This window comes from Alexandromys fortis, unplaced genomic scaffold (assembly GCF_014885135.2).
Source record: "Alexandromys fortis isolate MF-2015 unplaced genomic scaffold, M_Fortis_MF-2015_v1.1 scaffold_6, whole genome shotgun sequence".
NCBI lineage: Eukaryota > Metazoa > Chordata > Mammalia > Rodentia > Cricetidae > Alexandromys > Alexandromys fortis.
In genome coordinates, this window is record NW_026067902.1 from 4,367,220 (window position 1) to 4,380,228 (window position 13,009).

At 41.4% G+C, this 13,009-nt stretch overlaps 1 protein-coding gene across 3 annotated transcripts in view; it reads right to left on the reverse strand.

Annotated features, from left to right (window-relative positions):
* Plcb1 (phospholipase C beta 1) overlaps positions 1 to 13,009 on the reverse strand; it is a 675,692-nt gene that overhangs the window by 22,142 nt on the left and 640,541 nt on the right. The gene's annotated exons all lie outside the window — the stretch shown is intronic.

The following is a 13,009-nucleotide window of genomic DNA, read 5'->3' on the forward strand; positions in this document are numbered from 1 at the left end:
ATTAGTTGGTATTGATGATGCCAAAGCCTAAGAAGTCTAGTTAGGGCTTGGAGAGAACCTGGACAAGATCCTCAGTTAGATGAAGCAATGGCAGTCACTTTTGTATTTAGTGATGGTGTCTTCAAAAATATAATGCTAGATGTCAGAGGTGTTTTCTTGCCCCTGTACACCTGGTAATTGTCAAATATAAAAATGCTATGCCTAATACTCCCAAAATTTGCATGGCTGTAGTGGTAGCATTATTATTATTATTTTTTGGTGGCCTTATCAGCCACTTGTCAATGCATAGCTCGTAACCCTTTGGCCCAGCTACTGTAGCAAAGTCTATCTCCTTCCAGCTGCTTGCATTTCTATTAGAGTTGTAACTGTCTCAAATTGCTATGAAACCATTAACTCCGGGCAAGAAATACTCATAGGGGTCTGGAGAGATGGCTCAGCGGTTAAGAGCATTGCCTGCTCTTCCAAAGGTCCTGAGTTCAATTCCCGGCAACCACATGGTGGCTCACAACCATCTGTAATGAGGTCTGGTGCCCTCTTCTGGCCTGCAGACATATAAACAGACAGACTATTGTATACGTAATAAATAAATAAACATAAAAAAAAAGAAATACTCATAGGTATATATTCTGTAGAATCTCCCCAAATGCTTAGGGGACTGAAAACAAGTTGCCCATAGTTGTAATTTGCTGGCCCAAACCATGCCTTTGAATAACTTCCTTCCTCACCAGATTGTTTTCATGGTTTTATTATAGTGATGCCAGAAACACTAATCTAATTTAAAACAATGTTTGTATCGGGGTTTATTTCCAGAGAACCCAAATTAAGTCACTTACTGAGCTTTTAGTTTGAACTTGTATTGGCTAGCACATACACCTCCAAACTAAAAGCTCAGTTAGTGGAAATTAGCAGATTTCCTTTCTTTTGGGTCTGGTGTATGCTATTTCCTAATGCATGTTGCTATCATCTGACTTTTTTAAAAATACATTCAAGAGATCTTTTATACATTGTCCAATGTCTTCATTTAATTTGACAAAAAAATACTCCACCAAAACTCATAATACACAGATCCATATAGGTTTGAAATGGGTTACAGTCAAACAGCACTCATATAAATTTGAGTTTGTGTATATCTTGTCTCTAACCTTCTGCAGAGACCCTAAGCTCAGGGACACACATCAAACATAACAGAGCTCTAAGTTGGTGAGAACTAATTTCCATGGAGAAGAGAAGTGAATACACAAGAGAACTGACGAGCTGTGGTCGGAACCTGGCAGCACAAACCTTTTCCTTTCCCTATAACAATACATGGAATAGACATAGATAGGAAATTTTCAATTGGTCCAAGTGCTGTTGTTACATAACATTTCAAGTAAAAGCAAGGAAACTGCCAAGAAAGGTTATGTTCCACTTTTAAATAAATAAAGCATGTGTGATGTGTGAGTATGTTCAAGGTCAGTGTATCCCACCACAACAAGACACAAAGTATTTAACAGGTAATCTGTTATTGCACTATGTTTAATAGCTTATGCTATTCACAAAAATAGACTTTATACTCAACAACAGTCGAACACTAATGCTGGAGATACAATGTATACTTAAAGAAGCATCTTTCAGTGTTTTCCATCTCCAACAAATTAAACATTCATTGGATTTTTCTTCTTACCAAATATTTTGTCTCAGACACAAGGACCTAATTCACAAACAAATGATTTAGATTTTGTTCGTTATTTTTAAAAGCTTAAGCATATTATTCTCTGCTAGCATGTTCTCTTCCTTTTTCACAAGCCATTCATACAAATGCACGCGTTACGCTTGTTTGCCTCCCATACGTATGTTTTCATTTCATTCTTATGAGCAAATATTACCAACATTTTAAGTCAAAATGCTACTAAGAAAAACATAAGGCCCAAGTTAAAATATAGCCCTTTGATTTAAATGTAGTCATAAAAAGAACCAATTTGGTGATCTCTCCCCTTTACTAGTGAAATCTACTTTATGTAGTTAAGAGTGCCATGAAAGCAAGATGGATATAGATTACGTTGTAGAAAAGGCATTAGAAAGGGGTCCATCTGCATGTCCTTCCTTCTCTTGTTCCCAGTCTTCCCAGTGTTATACATTCTAGCAGGCAATTACTCAGTTGCATTACCTGCTGCCCATGAAGATGATTAACTTGCTCTAAGGGATTCTGATAGAGGCTACACTGGGGAAAAAGAAATGTCTTCAACAAGAAATACCCAAACAGCATCTCACAGTTGGGAAGTTAGGTTTTTAAATATCCCATACTAAACCATCAGGAAGTTCACATACATATGAAAAATTCAGATACATTACTTTGAACAGAATTGTTACTGCTTTATTAACATGGACATGAAGGGTTAAACAGAGAGACAACTTTTGTTACTGCTTTCTGTTTGTGAACACAGTTATTTGTGCAGGTTTTCAGGCATCTGTCTCTGTCTCTCTCTTTCTACGAATGAGAACTCAACAACAAGCAAGTTCACTCTCCTAAGTACTGGCCTTAGTGTTGGGTGAACCGACTAAAACATACCTGTGGTTGTTTGAAAGAAAATTGCCCCCCAAGAGAGTGGCACTATTAGAAGCTGTGGCATGTCACCGTGGTGGTATGCTTTGAGGTCTCATATATGCTCAAGATACCACCCAGTGTCTCAGACTACTTCCTGTTGCCCATGAGTCAAGATGTAAGAACTCTCAGCTCCTTCTCTGGCACTATGTCTGTCTGCATGCCGTCTTGCTTCCTGCCACGACAGTAATGAACTAAACCTCTGAACTGTAGGTGAATTACCACACTGGAATGATTTACCATGGTCATGGTGTCTCTTCATAGCAATAGAAACCCTAATACAATGCTCTTCCTTCCCAGTAGAAACTGGGGGCAAGATGAACTAATCAATAAGGAGCAGGATGCCATCTTTCACTATTTAGGTGCAAGTGCTTTATCTAGTTGTCTCACCTGGGCAACAATTGGAGACACTTTTTTTTTTTTGTCTCAGAAAGGAAGCACAACAGGCTAATAAAGAGGAACTATTAACCATGTTTCTGCTGTCTTTTTTTTTTTTTTTTTTTTTTTTTGGACATCCCTGTTGTCAAACCATACTACCTTGAAACCAGGAATTGGGAAAAAGTGAGTGGGCATTTTTGCTTACTGAAGTCCCCTTTAAAATAAATTCTTATTTTAAAAAAACCTACTATTCATTAGGGTATGTTTATTGATTACTTGTTAGGTAAATCCACCCTCCCAAACACACTTAAAGATACACAAGCTGCTTTTACTACTGAAATAGTTAAGCTATGCTATTACAAGAAACCCCACGAAGTCCACGCTTAAAGCCCATAGCACTTCATTGGGAAGGTATTATAGTGGACCATATGACCCTAGACATCTCTGCCACAGACAGCCTCAATTATTCAAAGGAACTAGGGCTCTCAGTGGGACTAGTACAGCCTTCTGCCATCCAGCCTAGTGTGGTCTGTGTCGTTCTACCAAGGACCATCTGTGATCTCTCACTTTCATTTAAAAGATTCCATTTCTATACAACATCACAGGTTGATGCCAAAGATAAACATTCTTTCCAATTATTCCTGTGACTTATCAGATCAATTGGACCCTGAGTCTTAGATAATTAGACACTATTACCAAGTACAAGTGCATACATAAATATTTCATAATGAACACAGGAAAACATTGCTAGGATTACTTGTATACAAGAGTAGGCCATGAAGTATGTGCATATGTTTATTGGTGAGATTATGAAGTAAAAATTATAGATAAAACTACACTGAATTTATAAAAGGGCTCAAAATACTGTTCAATAATAGGAAGTATAAAAATGATGCCTTAAAAACACTTTTGAGAAAGCAGGTTACTAAGGACTTAAGACTTTTCTTACATAGAAGAAAAAACTAAAAAAAAATTCCTATGAATAAAGAGCCAAAATTTCTCTTGAAAGGGCTGTGTTAAGGATTGGTCTCTACCACGATCCCACTGGGAAGCTCTGGAAACCTTGAGAGGTCATTGGAGGCCTCATGTCACTGGGGAGATACTCTAGAAAATCCTAGGTTACAGTGGGTCCCCACTTCTGTCTTGTAGGTCACAGTGAGAACCCACTTCTTCCTTACATTCTCTTAGGTCACAGCGGGACTACGCTATTTCTTTATTCTCTCTTTCTTCCACATGGCTACCATGAAGTAAAGAGATATCCTTGTCCAACATTTTGACTGTCATATACTGTGCCATCACAGGTTCGGAGCAATTATGTCAATGGTTCATTGCCAAAAAAATTTAAAACTGTGAGCCAACATAATCTTTATGAAGCAATGTCTCAGGTATTTGATAAAGTAACAGAAAGCCAAGTAGCAATAATCAAGGCAATGCCAAAGAAGAACAGTGGAACCTGCCTGCTGGGTTGTGTTGTTGAGTTAAGATAGTCAAGAGATAGATAGAAATAGAAATACAGATGACTTAACCAAAGGATCACAGAGGTCTACACATGATTGGTGAAACTCTGTCATATGATCATCCATGGCTATAAAAATAGACTGTACTTTAGAGACACTTTCAAAGGTGATTATCTTGGGGATAAATCAGACATCATGTCCTCATTATGCACCACGCATATCTTTAGACACTTTAAAGCCTTAAAAGTGAGAACCAAAATTTGGGTATTTTAAGTGATATAAATTAGTACATTCAGTCGCTGAATAGTTAAAGATTGCATTGAGATGCCTCAAGTACAATTAAACTTGAGAAGTCTGTCAATTAAATGCAAATCTAATCTTCAATAAAGTGAGAAACTGTGTAAACAGGACGAAGATGTTAGCAAAGAACATGTGTGACAGAAATGGCTTTGAGCTCTATAAAGAATTATCATAAGCAACAAGGCTTCAAAAGGCAAGCAAAACAAACACATGCATTTGCATAAGAGGGAATACATTTTGCTAGAACCAAAACAACAATAAATAGAAAAAGGATCATTGTCTTCATTGATCAGAAAAAAGGTGAATCAAGACCACAAAGAGATCCACCTTCGTGGGAGAAACAGGAAGCCTCATTTCAAAATCAATCATGGCAAGTGCCTAGATCAGCAGGCCTCCCCACACACTTGTCAGGGAAACAGCATGTGTTACAGGTATTTTGGAAGATTGTTCAGCTTCATCTTTCAACCTGGAGACCAACACCCCAGAAGGTACTTGTGGGATATCTGTACACTGTGTGAAGATGTATTGCTATTATTGGTGCAATAAAAAGCTGAACAGCTAGAAGCTAGGCAGGGGGTTTAGGCTAGACTTCTGGGCAGAGAGAGAACTCTGGGAAGAAGAAAGGTGGAGCAGCCAGCCAGATATTGAGGGCTCAGAGGAGGTGAAGAGAGGTAATGCCATGTGGCAGAACGTAGGTTAATATAGATGGGTTAATTTAAGTTAGAAGAGCTAGTTGAGACAAGCCTAAGCTATAGGCCAAGCTTTCATAATCAATAAAGAGTCTCCATGTTATTATTTGGGAGTTGGCTGCTGGGACAGAGACAGACTCATTACAGGCACTGCAATGATATCCTTGAAAACCAAGTACAACTCAAACAGGACATACATCTTAGGAGGCAATGTACATGGATATTAATGCCAGGTCTGTTCATGACAGCAATCTCTCAGAAATCATTCAAATCACCCACCTGCAGGAGAAAGGATAAATAACTCTATATGTTCATGGCACAGAAGGCTGTACAGATATTAAAGCAACTACAATACTCAATGGGTATAGATAGACTGACCATGCATAGATAATAATTCATCTTATTAAAACTTTTGTATTAATATACATAAAAAGGTGTGTTTATCCTAAGTAGGATAGATTGATGTTTAAAACACCACCATTCATCACTCCTTACTTGTGGTGGTTTGGGTAGGACATGAATGTCATTGCTCAGTCTGAGACTACTGTTCAAAAGGCCTCACGTTCTTCCTCATTCTCTTGGCTCTATGACATCAGCAAGTGACTAAGCTTAGGCTTGCTTAACATTGGTAAAAAAAAAACTATTCAAACAAACCAACCTGTTTTAAAGAAGGCTGTTTTGTACCCCTGCACAGTCTGCTTACCCCTAACCATGAAGGAGGGGACAGCCAATATCATCAGGAAAGCTATGCTTCTGACTCTCGACTGACTGTGAATGCACCAACAAGAATCCCCAAGACCAGATTTCCCTGTATCTTCAACCCATGAACAATAGTGTACATTTCTTATTTTACAGCCTTGTTTGAATTGGCATTTGTTATTCAGCAAGAACTAAATGATACATCAACTTCATGGATTCATGATTGTTTTTTGACATTGGAGCATATCCATTTAACCAGCACCCAGAACATTCCCAGAAATCCAGAGGTCTTCTCCTTTTCCTGTTCAGTCACTAAGCATCCTGTGCCCCACACCTAAGACAGCTGCTAACATCATAAACAGCACAATGCTGTGACTGGATCCCTTCCCTCAGCATTTCATCTGTAGAACTTCCCCTTTCGCGTGGGCCACAATGGCTTGCTCATTCTTATTAACGGGCTAGACTCAGCCTTGTGAACAGGTCTCACTGCTTGTCAGCATGGACCACTGGATGGCCATCAGGCTGGCTCTAGTTTGGGGCTATTGTGCCTGGTGCAGCTGTGCAAGTTCTAAAATATCTTCGAAGAATATATGTGCATATTCCTGATGACTTTAGCAGTACATTTTAAGGTGAAAATTATATGATATGTATATATTATATTACATACAATATACATCAATATACTTTACAATACTTTATCATACTTTAGCAATACAGTACTTCTAATGTCACAGGATGCCATTTTATTCATCCACAACACACACATACACACAAGCACACACAACCTAAATTGCAAAACTGTAAACTATCATGTCATACAAAGACATAAGCACATGATACACAAAATCTGTGTGAATATAAAAAGTGTAGGGATTGTACGAACAAGATTCAAATTCTTGGTTACCTTGGAGGATTGAAAGTGGAAAAAGAGAGGAGATGGAGAAGGAGAGAAAGAAGGAGAGGGGGAAAGAGATAGAGAAAAGAAGTGAGGAGCAAGGAGAGATTTGTGCTGTAAATTTTTACATGAATGCAATATATTAGACATATACTAAGATCTTGCATGGGACAACAAGAAGGGAATCTTGTGAATTAAGTTTTTTTTTTCTTTTTCAATTCTTAAGATGTAGCATGGGGCTATCTACTACAGGAAGGAGGAAGTTGGAACTAGGTGTGGTGGCACAGGCCTCTCAAAGGAGGACAAGGTCACCCTTAGTTACAGTGAGAATTTGAAATCAGTCTGAGGTACAAGTGGGTGACGGGAGACCATCTCCAAAAACAAAAACAAAGAAGTACAAAGTTGAACTGTTGAGTTCTGAAAAGCCGCTGGTCCATGTGGCAGACTTTTACACTTGAAAGGACAAAAGACTTAGAAGTTTAGGTGATTTGTAGTACAAACTTGGTATATATTTTCTTTAAAGATCCAGCATGTTGGCACACCTTTAATTCCAGCTACTTGGGAGGGTAGGCACAGACGGTTCCAAGTTGGAGAAGATAGTGAGAGCTTGTATCAAAAGTGAAGCAAAAAGATAAATTTTGTGTAGAAAAAATAAAGGCGTTTCGGAAGTATTTTTCCCTCTGTGGTTTGTGCTCGGCACAAGATGCTGGTGGTTAAAGCATCGTCTTTCTGTAACACGACAGCCTGAAGCAGACGATTAAAGCATTGTCTTCGTGTCACAACACGGTGTCAACAGTTTCTTAAAACGTGTCTGCTTCTTCACTCCCAAAGTGTCCTGAGCTCTCTTACTAAACTCGCTGGAAGGCGAAATGGGAAATGTTTTCCTTTTTGTCAGCAACGTAATTAATGGCACTACACTTCTCAGAGTGTTGAGGCCTGGAGCTGGTGGCAATTTGGAGTAGGGTCTGCCGCAGCTGGGGGAGCTGGACTCCCACCTCCAGCCGGTGCCAAGAGAGAGCAAAGAATAAGGATGGAAATGCTGGCTTCTTTTTTTTTTTCTTATCTCCTCTTTCTTACTAACAGTATCATTGAAATCACAGCCTTGACTTCATTTTTCCGGTGAGATGACGCCTTAGAACTGACGGGGCTGAGTGGGAGAGGATCTGCTCCCCAACATCCTAGCCCCATTTTGGATTCTTTGAGCCTCCTCTCCAACCGTATGCCTGCAAACACTAAAGGGGGATTCCCAGATTAATTCTACGTTTGGTCACATCCCCTTGTTAACCGGGTGTTTTTGCTGCCTTTCCACAACAGATAGGAATTCTAAATTCACCGAGCACACATGGTTTCAAATTTCCCCTATCCCTGTTATGTTATTTAAACTTTTCCTACATATCAATTAGTTGGAAATAATAAGTCTTTAGGCTATCCATTAATTGCTGCGCTGTAGACACGATCTGTATTTAAAATTACGCAAGGCAAATTAAGGTGAAGCACGAAGGAGTCTTGGCTAATGGAGCTGGCTTCCTAGTCCTGCAGAGCAGCCAACGCGATAACAGGATCCTCTGGGGACTCCTTTCCTAGTTTGACATCCCCTCATGTGAGATGTGAAAACAGCCTGCTCCGGCTCCAGGCTCCTCTTCCTGGCTTTTTCAGCGTTCATTTGGAATAGTTACTGTATTTGGTCATGCTGCAGCAGACGAAAGTGATTGTCTGCCAAAGGCCTTTTTCTAGTGGAAATTTATTATAAATAGTTTAAAGGCAACAAGCCTTTATAATGAATTTCGCTTACTCTCCTCCCTCTCCCAAACACAACACATCTTTGGTCTGGAATCTTTCTGTAATCTTGGTTAGGTAGGGTGGCAGGGGGTGGGGTGGCAGGGTGAAGGGGGTTAGGGGGGTGCTGGAAGGGGCTGAGCCATGGGAGAGGGGAAGAGGTGTCACCACCAGCCACCTCACCCACCAGTGCTTTGATTTCAGTAAATGCTGCAGTTTTACTGGAAAATTTCTTGTGAGGAAGAAGTCAGGGAGCCCCACTGCTGGCCCTGGGCCACTGGGGCTGTGAATTGCCTTTCTGATCACTGAGTCCCTTGCTGTGCTAAGTGCCTCCCCTCCGACCCTAAATCTATCTGTCTGATGTAGTCCCAACACAGGGAATCTGGAGACAATTCCAAAAGGGATTCAGAAGATCTGGAAAGGGAAGGGGAAGGGGAAGGGGAAGGGGAAGGGGAAGGGGAAGGGGAAGGAGAAGGGGAAAGAGTGTTTGGGAATGGCTGTCTCTTCACAACTCTCCCCAGCCTGGGAAGTTCATGCTTGTTGATCTTTGCATTTGCCTGCTCTTCTGTGTTTGTTTGCTTTCCTTTCCTCTCCAGCTTCTTTTTTTATTAATTTATTTATTTATTAATTAATTAAAGATTTCTATCTCTTCCCCACCGCCGCCTCCCCTTTCCCTCCCCCTCCCCCAACCAAGTCCCCCTCCCTCGTCAGCCCAAAGAGCAATCAGGGTTCCCTGCCCTGTGGGAAGTCCAAGGACCACCCACCTCCATCCAGGTCTAGTAAGGTGAGCATCCAAACTGCCTAGGCTCCCACAAAACCAATAGGTGCAGTAGGATCAAAAACCCATTGCCATTGTTCTTGGGGAATATATACATATTAGAGTATTACTCAGCAGTAAAAAACAAGGACGTCTTGAAGTTTGCAGGCAAATGGATGGAAATAGAAAACACTATCCTGAGTGAAGTAAGCCAGACCCAAAAAGAGGAACATGGGATGTACTCACTCATATTTGTTTTCTAGCCATAAATAAAGGACATTGAGCCTATAATTCGGGTTCTTAGAGAAGCTAAATAAGAAGGAGAACCCAAAGAAAAACATATAGGCATCCTCCTCTCCAGCTTCTTGTCTTGCCTCCCCATGGTTAATCATTGTGACTGTGGATCCTGAAAAGTCAGGCATTGTGGGGCCATTCTTGCCCTCTAGTGGTGAAATAAAGCATTAAAATATTACTTTATACTGGCCAATACTTGTTTATCTGTTCTCCTGCACAAGCTATTCTTGAAAAGATTTAACAGACATATGTGTTTTCATATTTTCTTAAGTGGGAGTTGTTATCGGGCCCGTTCTGTCTCTTCTTTTTAGAGATAGGGTCTCACTGTTTTGGCTAGGCTGCTCTTGAACTCCAGGTTTGAGAGGTCTTTTCTGCCTCAGCCTCTCCAGTCTCAGAGTTGCATGCAATTTCCTGGAGAGTTGTTGACAAGTGTCTGATCCCCCCCAGACAGGACGCTGACACACCAAAGGAACAATTCTACCCAAATCCTGCTTGGCGAGCCAATGAGTTCACTGGCTTTGCCCATGTGGGGCACTCACCAGCTGCTGTGGCACTGCAGAGCCCCACCCTAGCAGAGGTATCAATGAAGTGCATTATGGAGTACCCTTTTCAATACAGTCTGTCTCCTGTGCGCCTTAGCTCCTGCTCAAGACCACACGTGGCTGGGGCAGGAGGAGGTAAGGGTCTTATGGAGACCTCTCCAACTCTTTCTGCTAGGGAGTATCAACAACTTCATTACTGTTATGGTGGACGGAGCTATCCTGCACGGTTCTGCTTATTCTGTTTCCCTGACTAGGGTCACACATTCTGTCAGTGACCACAGCAACCTCTGTTCCATTATAGCTCATGGCTGGCCGGGAAACAGTGACTAAATAGCATTTAATCCAGGTAATGACAGGTGGACCCACTTATTCTTTCTGTAACTAATTCGTGTTGAGTGGATTGCTGGATTCCTATCATCGCCTGGGTGAGTGTGTGCGTGCATGCATGTGTGCAGAAGCTCTTCTCAAGATGTCTTAACACACATCTGCTTTTTTACTATTGTCCTTAGTGGGAGATACTACAGGAGATACTTCCATTTCCACTTGTAACGTGGGCAAGCTCATTTTCCTCCCTGGCCCTCAGCTCTCTGTTGTAGATGGACACAGTACAATATCTGATCGCCACAGAGGAGAAGTGACAAAATCAGAGGTCATGTTCACAATCCCTGGGGCACCTCGGAGCTGGTTGGATGTGGTTACTCTGTTTACTGTGTTTCTGTCACCATTGCAGTAGGTAGCTGTGGGGAAGTAGGGACAAATAATAGTTATTATAGGAAAATAAGGAACATTATGTAGAGGGATGTGAAGTTAGAACCCAAACAATACTTGCTGATGTCTGACGACTTCTGGTATTTCTCACACCCAACTAATCTATTCTAAAAGGTGCACTTGGCTGATTGTCCTCGGGTCACGTATTCCCTGTCTGTAACTGATCTTCTACAGATGACAAGGGAGCAGTGAGGCCACATTTCCCAGGACTGCAAGCTTATTCTGAGAACACCAGCATATGGCCAGCTCTACATTACTTTTAGGGATGGGTTCCGAAAGTCAGACTCAGGAATAATGCCACTGAACAAGGCCAGTTTTAGACTTACACTGCATTACAGTTAACTGGGCTTCTTCCACAGTGTCTTGGAGGATTGCTTTGTTATTGATTAAGAGGTTCATTCTGTAATAGTGATAATTTTTTTTAATTGATTACCTAGTTCTTTTTGAGACATGGTCTCAAGTAGCTCAAGTTGGCTTCAAATCGCTATGTAGCCGAGGCTGGACTTGAAGCCCTGATCCCCCTGCCTTTATCTTTCAACAGCTGGGATTGCAGGTGACAGACACTATATCTGCTTGAACAGGGAGATTTTTCTCAAGGTCTATAGTTAGGGGTTCAAAGGGGATTGATCTTTCTTTTGGAGCCCTAATGAGAAGATATACACTAATACCACTGGCCAGCATTTAGTAGTGACTCTTCATAACCTCAATATGGATAAGATGACACAATAATTAAGAGGCAGTAAAGATGCATAAAACAGAGAGAATGGGAGATGAGGATGAATGCCCGCAGCTCTAACTGCAGATGTGATGACTAAGGCAGATGGTCATGGCATGAACTTAGACAGCCTTCGGGCTCCCATCAACTTAAAGTCCGAGGCACTGTGGACTGGAGTCACAAGCTGAACTTGGTAAGTAAAAAGCCACTGCCCGCTGCCATCCAGAATGAGGCTCTTAGGGACCGAAGTCGGCATGTTAACTCAGGGTTGTTCTGCAGCCAATTACAGATCCTGAAGAAATGACTTGTTGTAGGTTAGTGTGGCCTACTGGAAAAAAGATTTAGCTAAGCAAAGGCAAAAATCATACCTATAAGGGGCCTTAAACTGCAGGAAAATAAGAATTATTAAGTCTGCAGAAAGGAAAGAGGTGGAGAATGTGTAAAATGATAGTGGAATATGTGGCCAGAGGATACATGAGTAGGGTAACTGTGGCCAAAGGGAGGGCATGCATGAGCCCTGCTAGAGGAAGTGGTACTATCTGTCCCAGTTTACTGGAATATGGACTTAGTGTGTCTTTTTTACATTTCAAAAGAAGAAAGAGAAGACCATTTTTTTTTTTTTAAAGAAATACTGTTTCTTGAAAGAAAGGAGAGGTGAAGCAAAACTGGTAATAGTGATTCGTGAGTTAAGCAGACTGTGCTGGGGGTTATTTCAATTAGGCCACCAGTTCGAAACCTGTGGCTTTCACACTTTGGCTGGAATAGTATTGTCAGTGTCAAGTTCCTGCAATCTGCGGTGTCTCATGCCTCTTCCTGCAGCTACAACACGCGCCTTACAAAGGGTGACTGATCAATGACACATTCATTCCCTTAGCTCCAGAGGCTGGAACCTTCAGGGTAAGGGTGGCAGTAGAGTCGACATCTGGTAAGGGCTTCTCTCTGTCTCCAGGATGACACCTTTCAGCTGTGCCCTCCATGGTGGAAGGGTGGCAAGGACAGCGTCCCTGCAGACCTTCCAGGGGCACTGATCTACTCCTTGAGAGTTGACCCTGCCGCACTGTGGACTGCATTTTAACATGGCCCTCAGAAGCACAAAGATACTCAGAGCACAGAAGAAGGGGATTTCTGTTCCTAACTCTTGGATACTGAGGTTGAGAA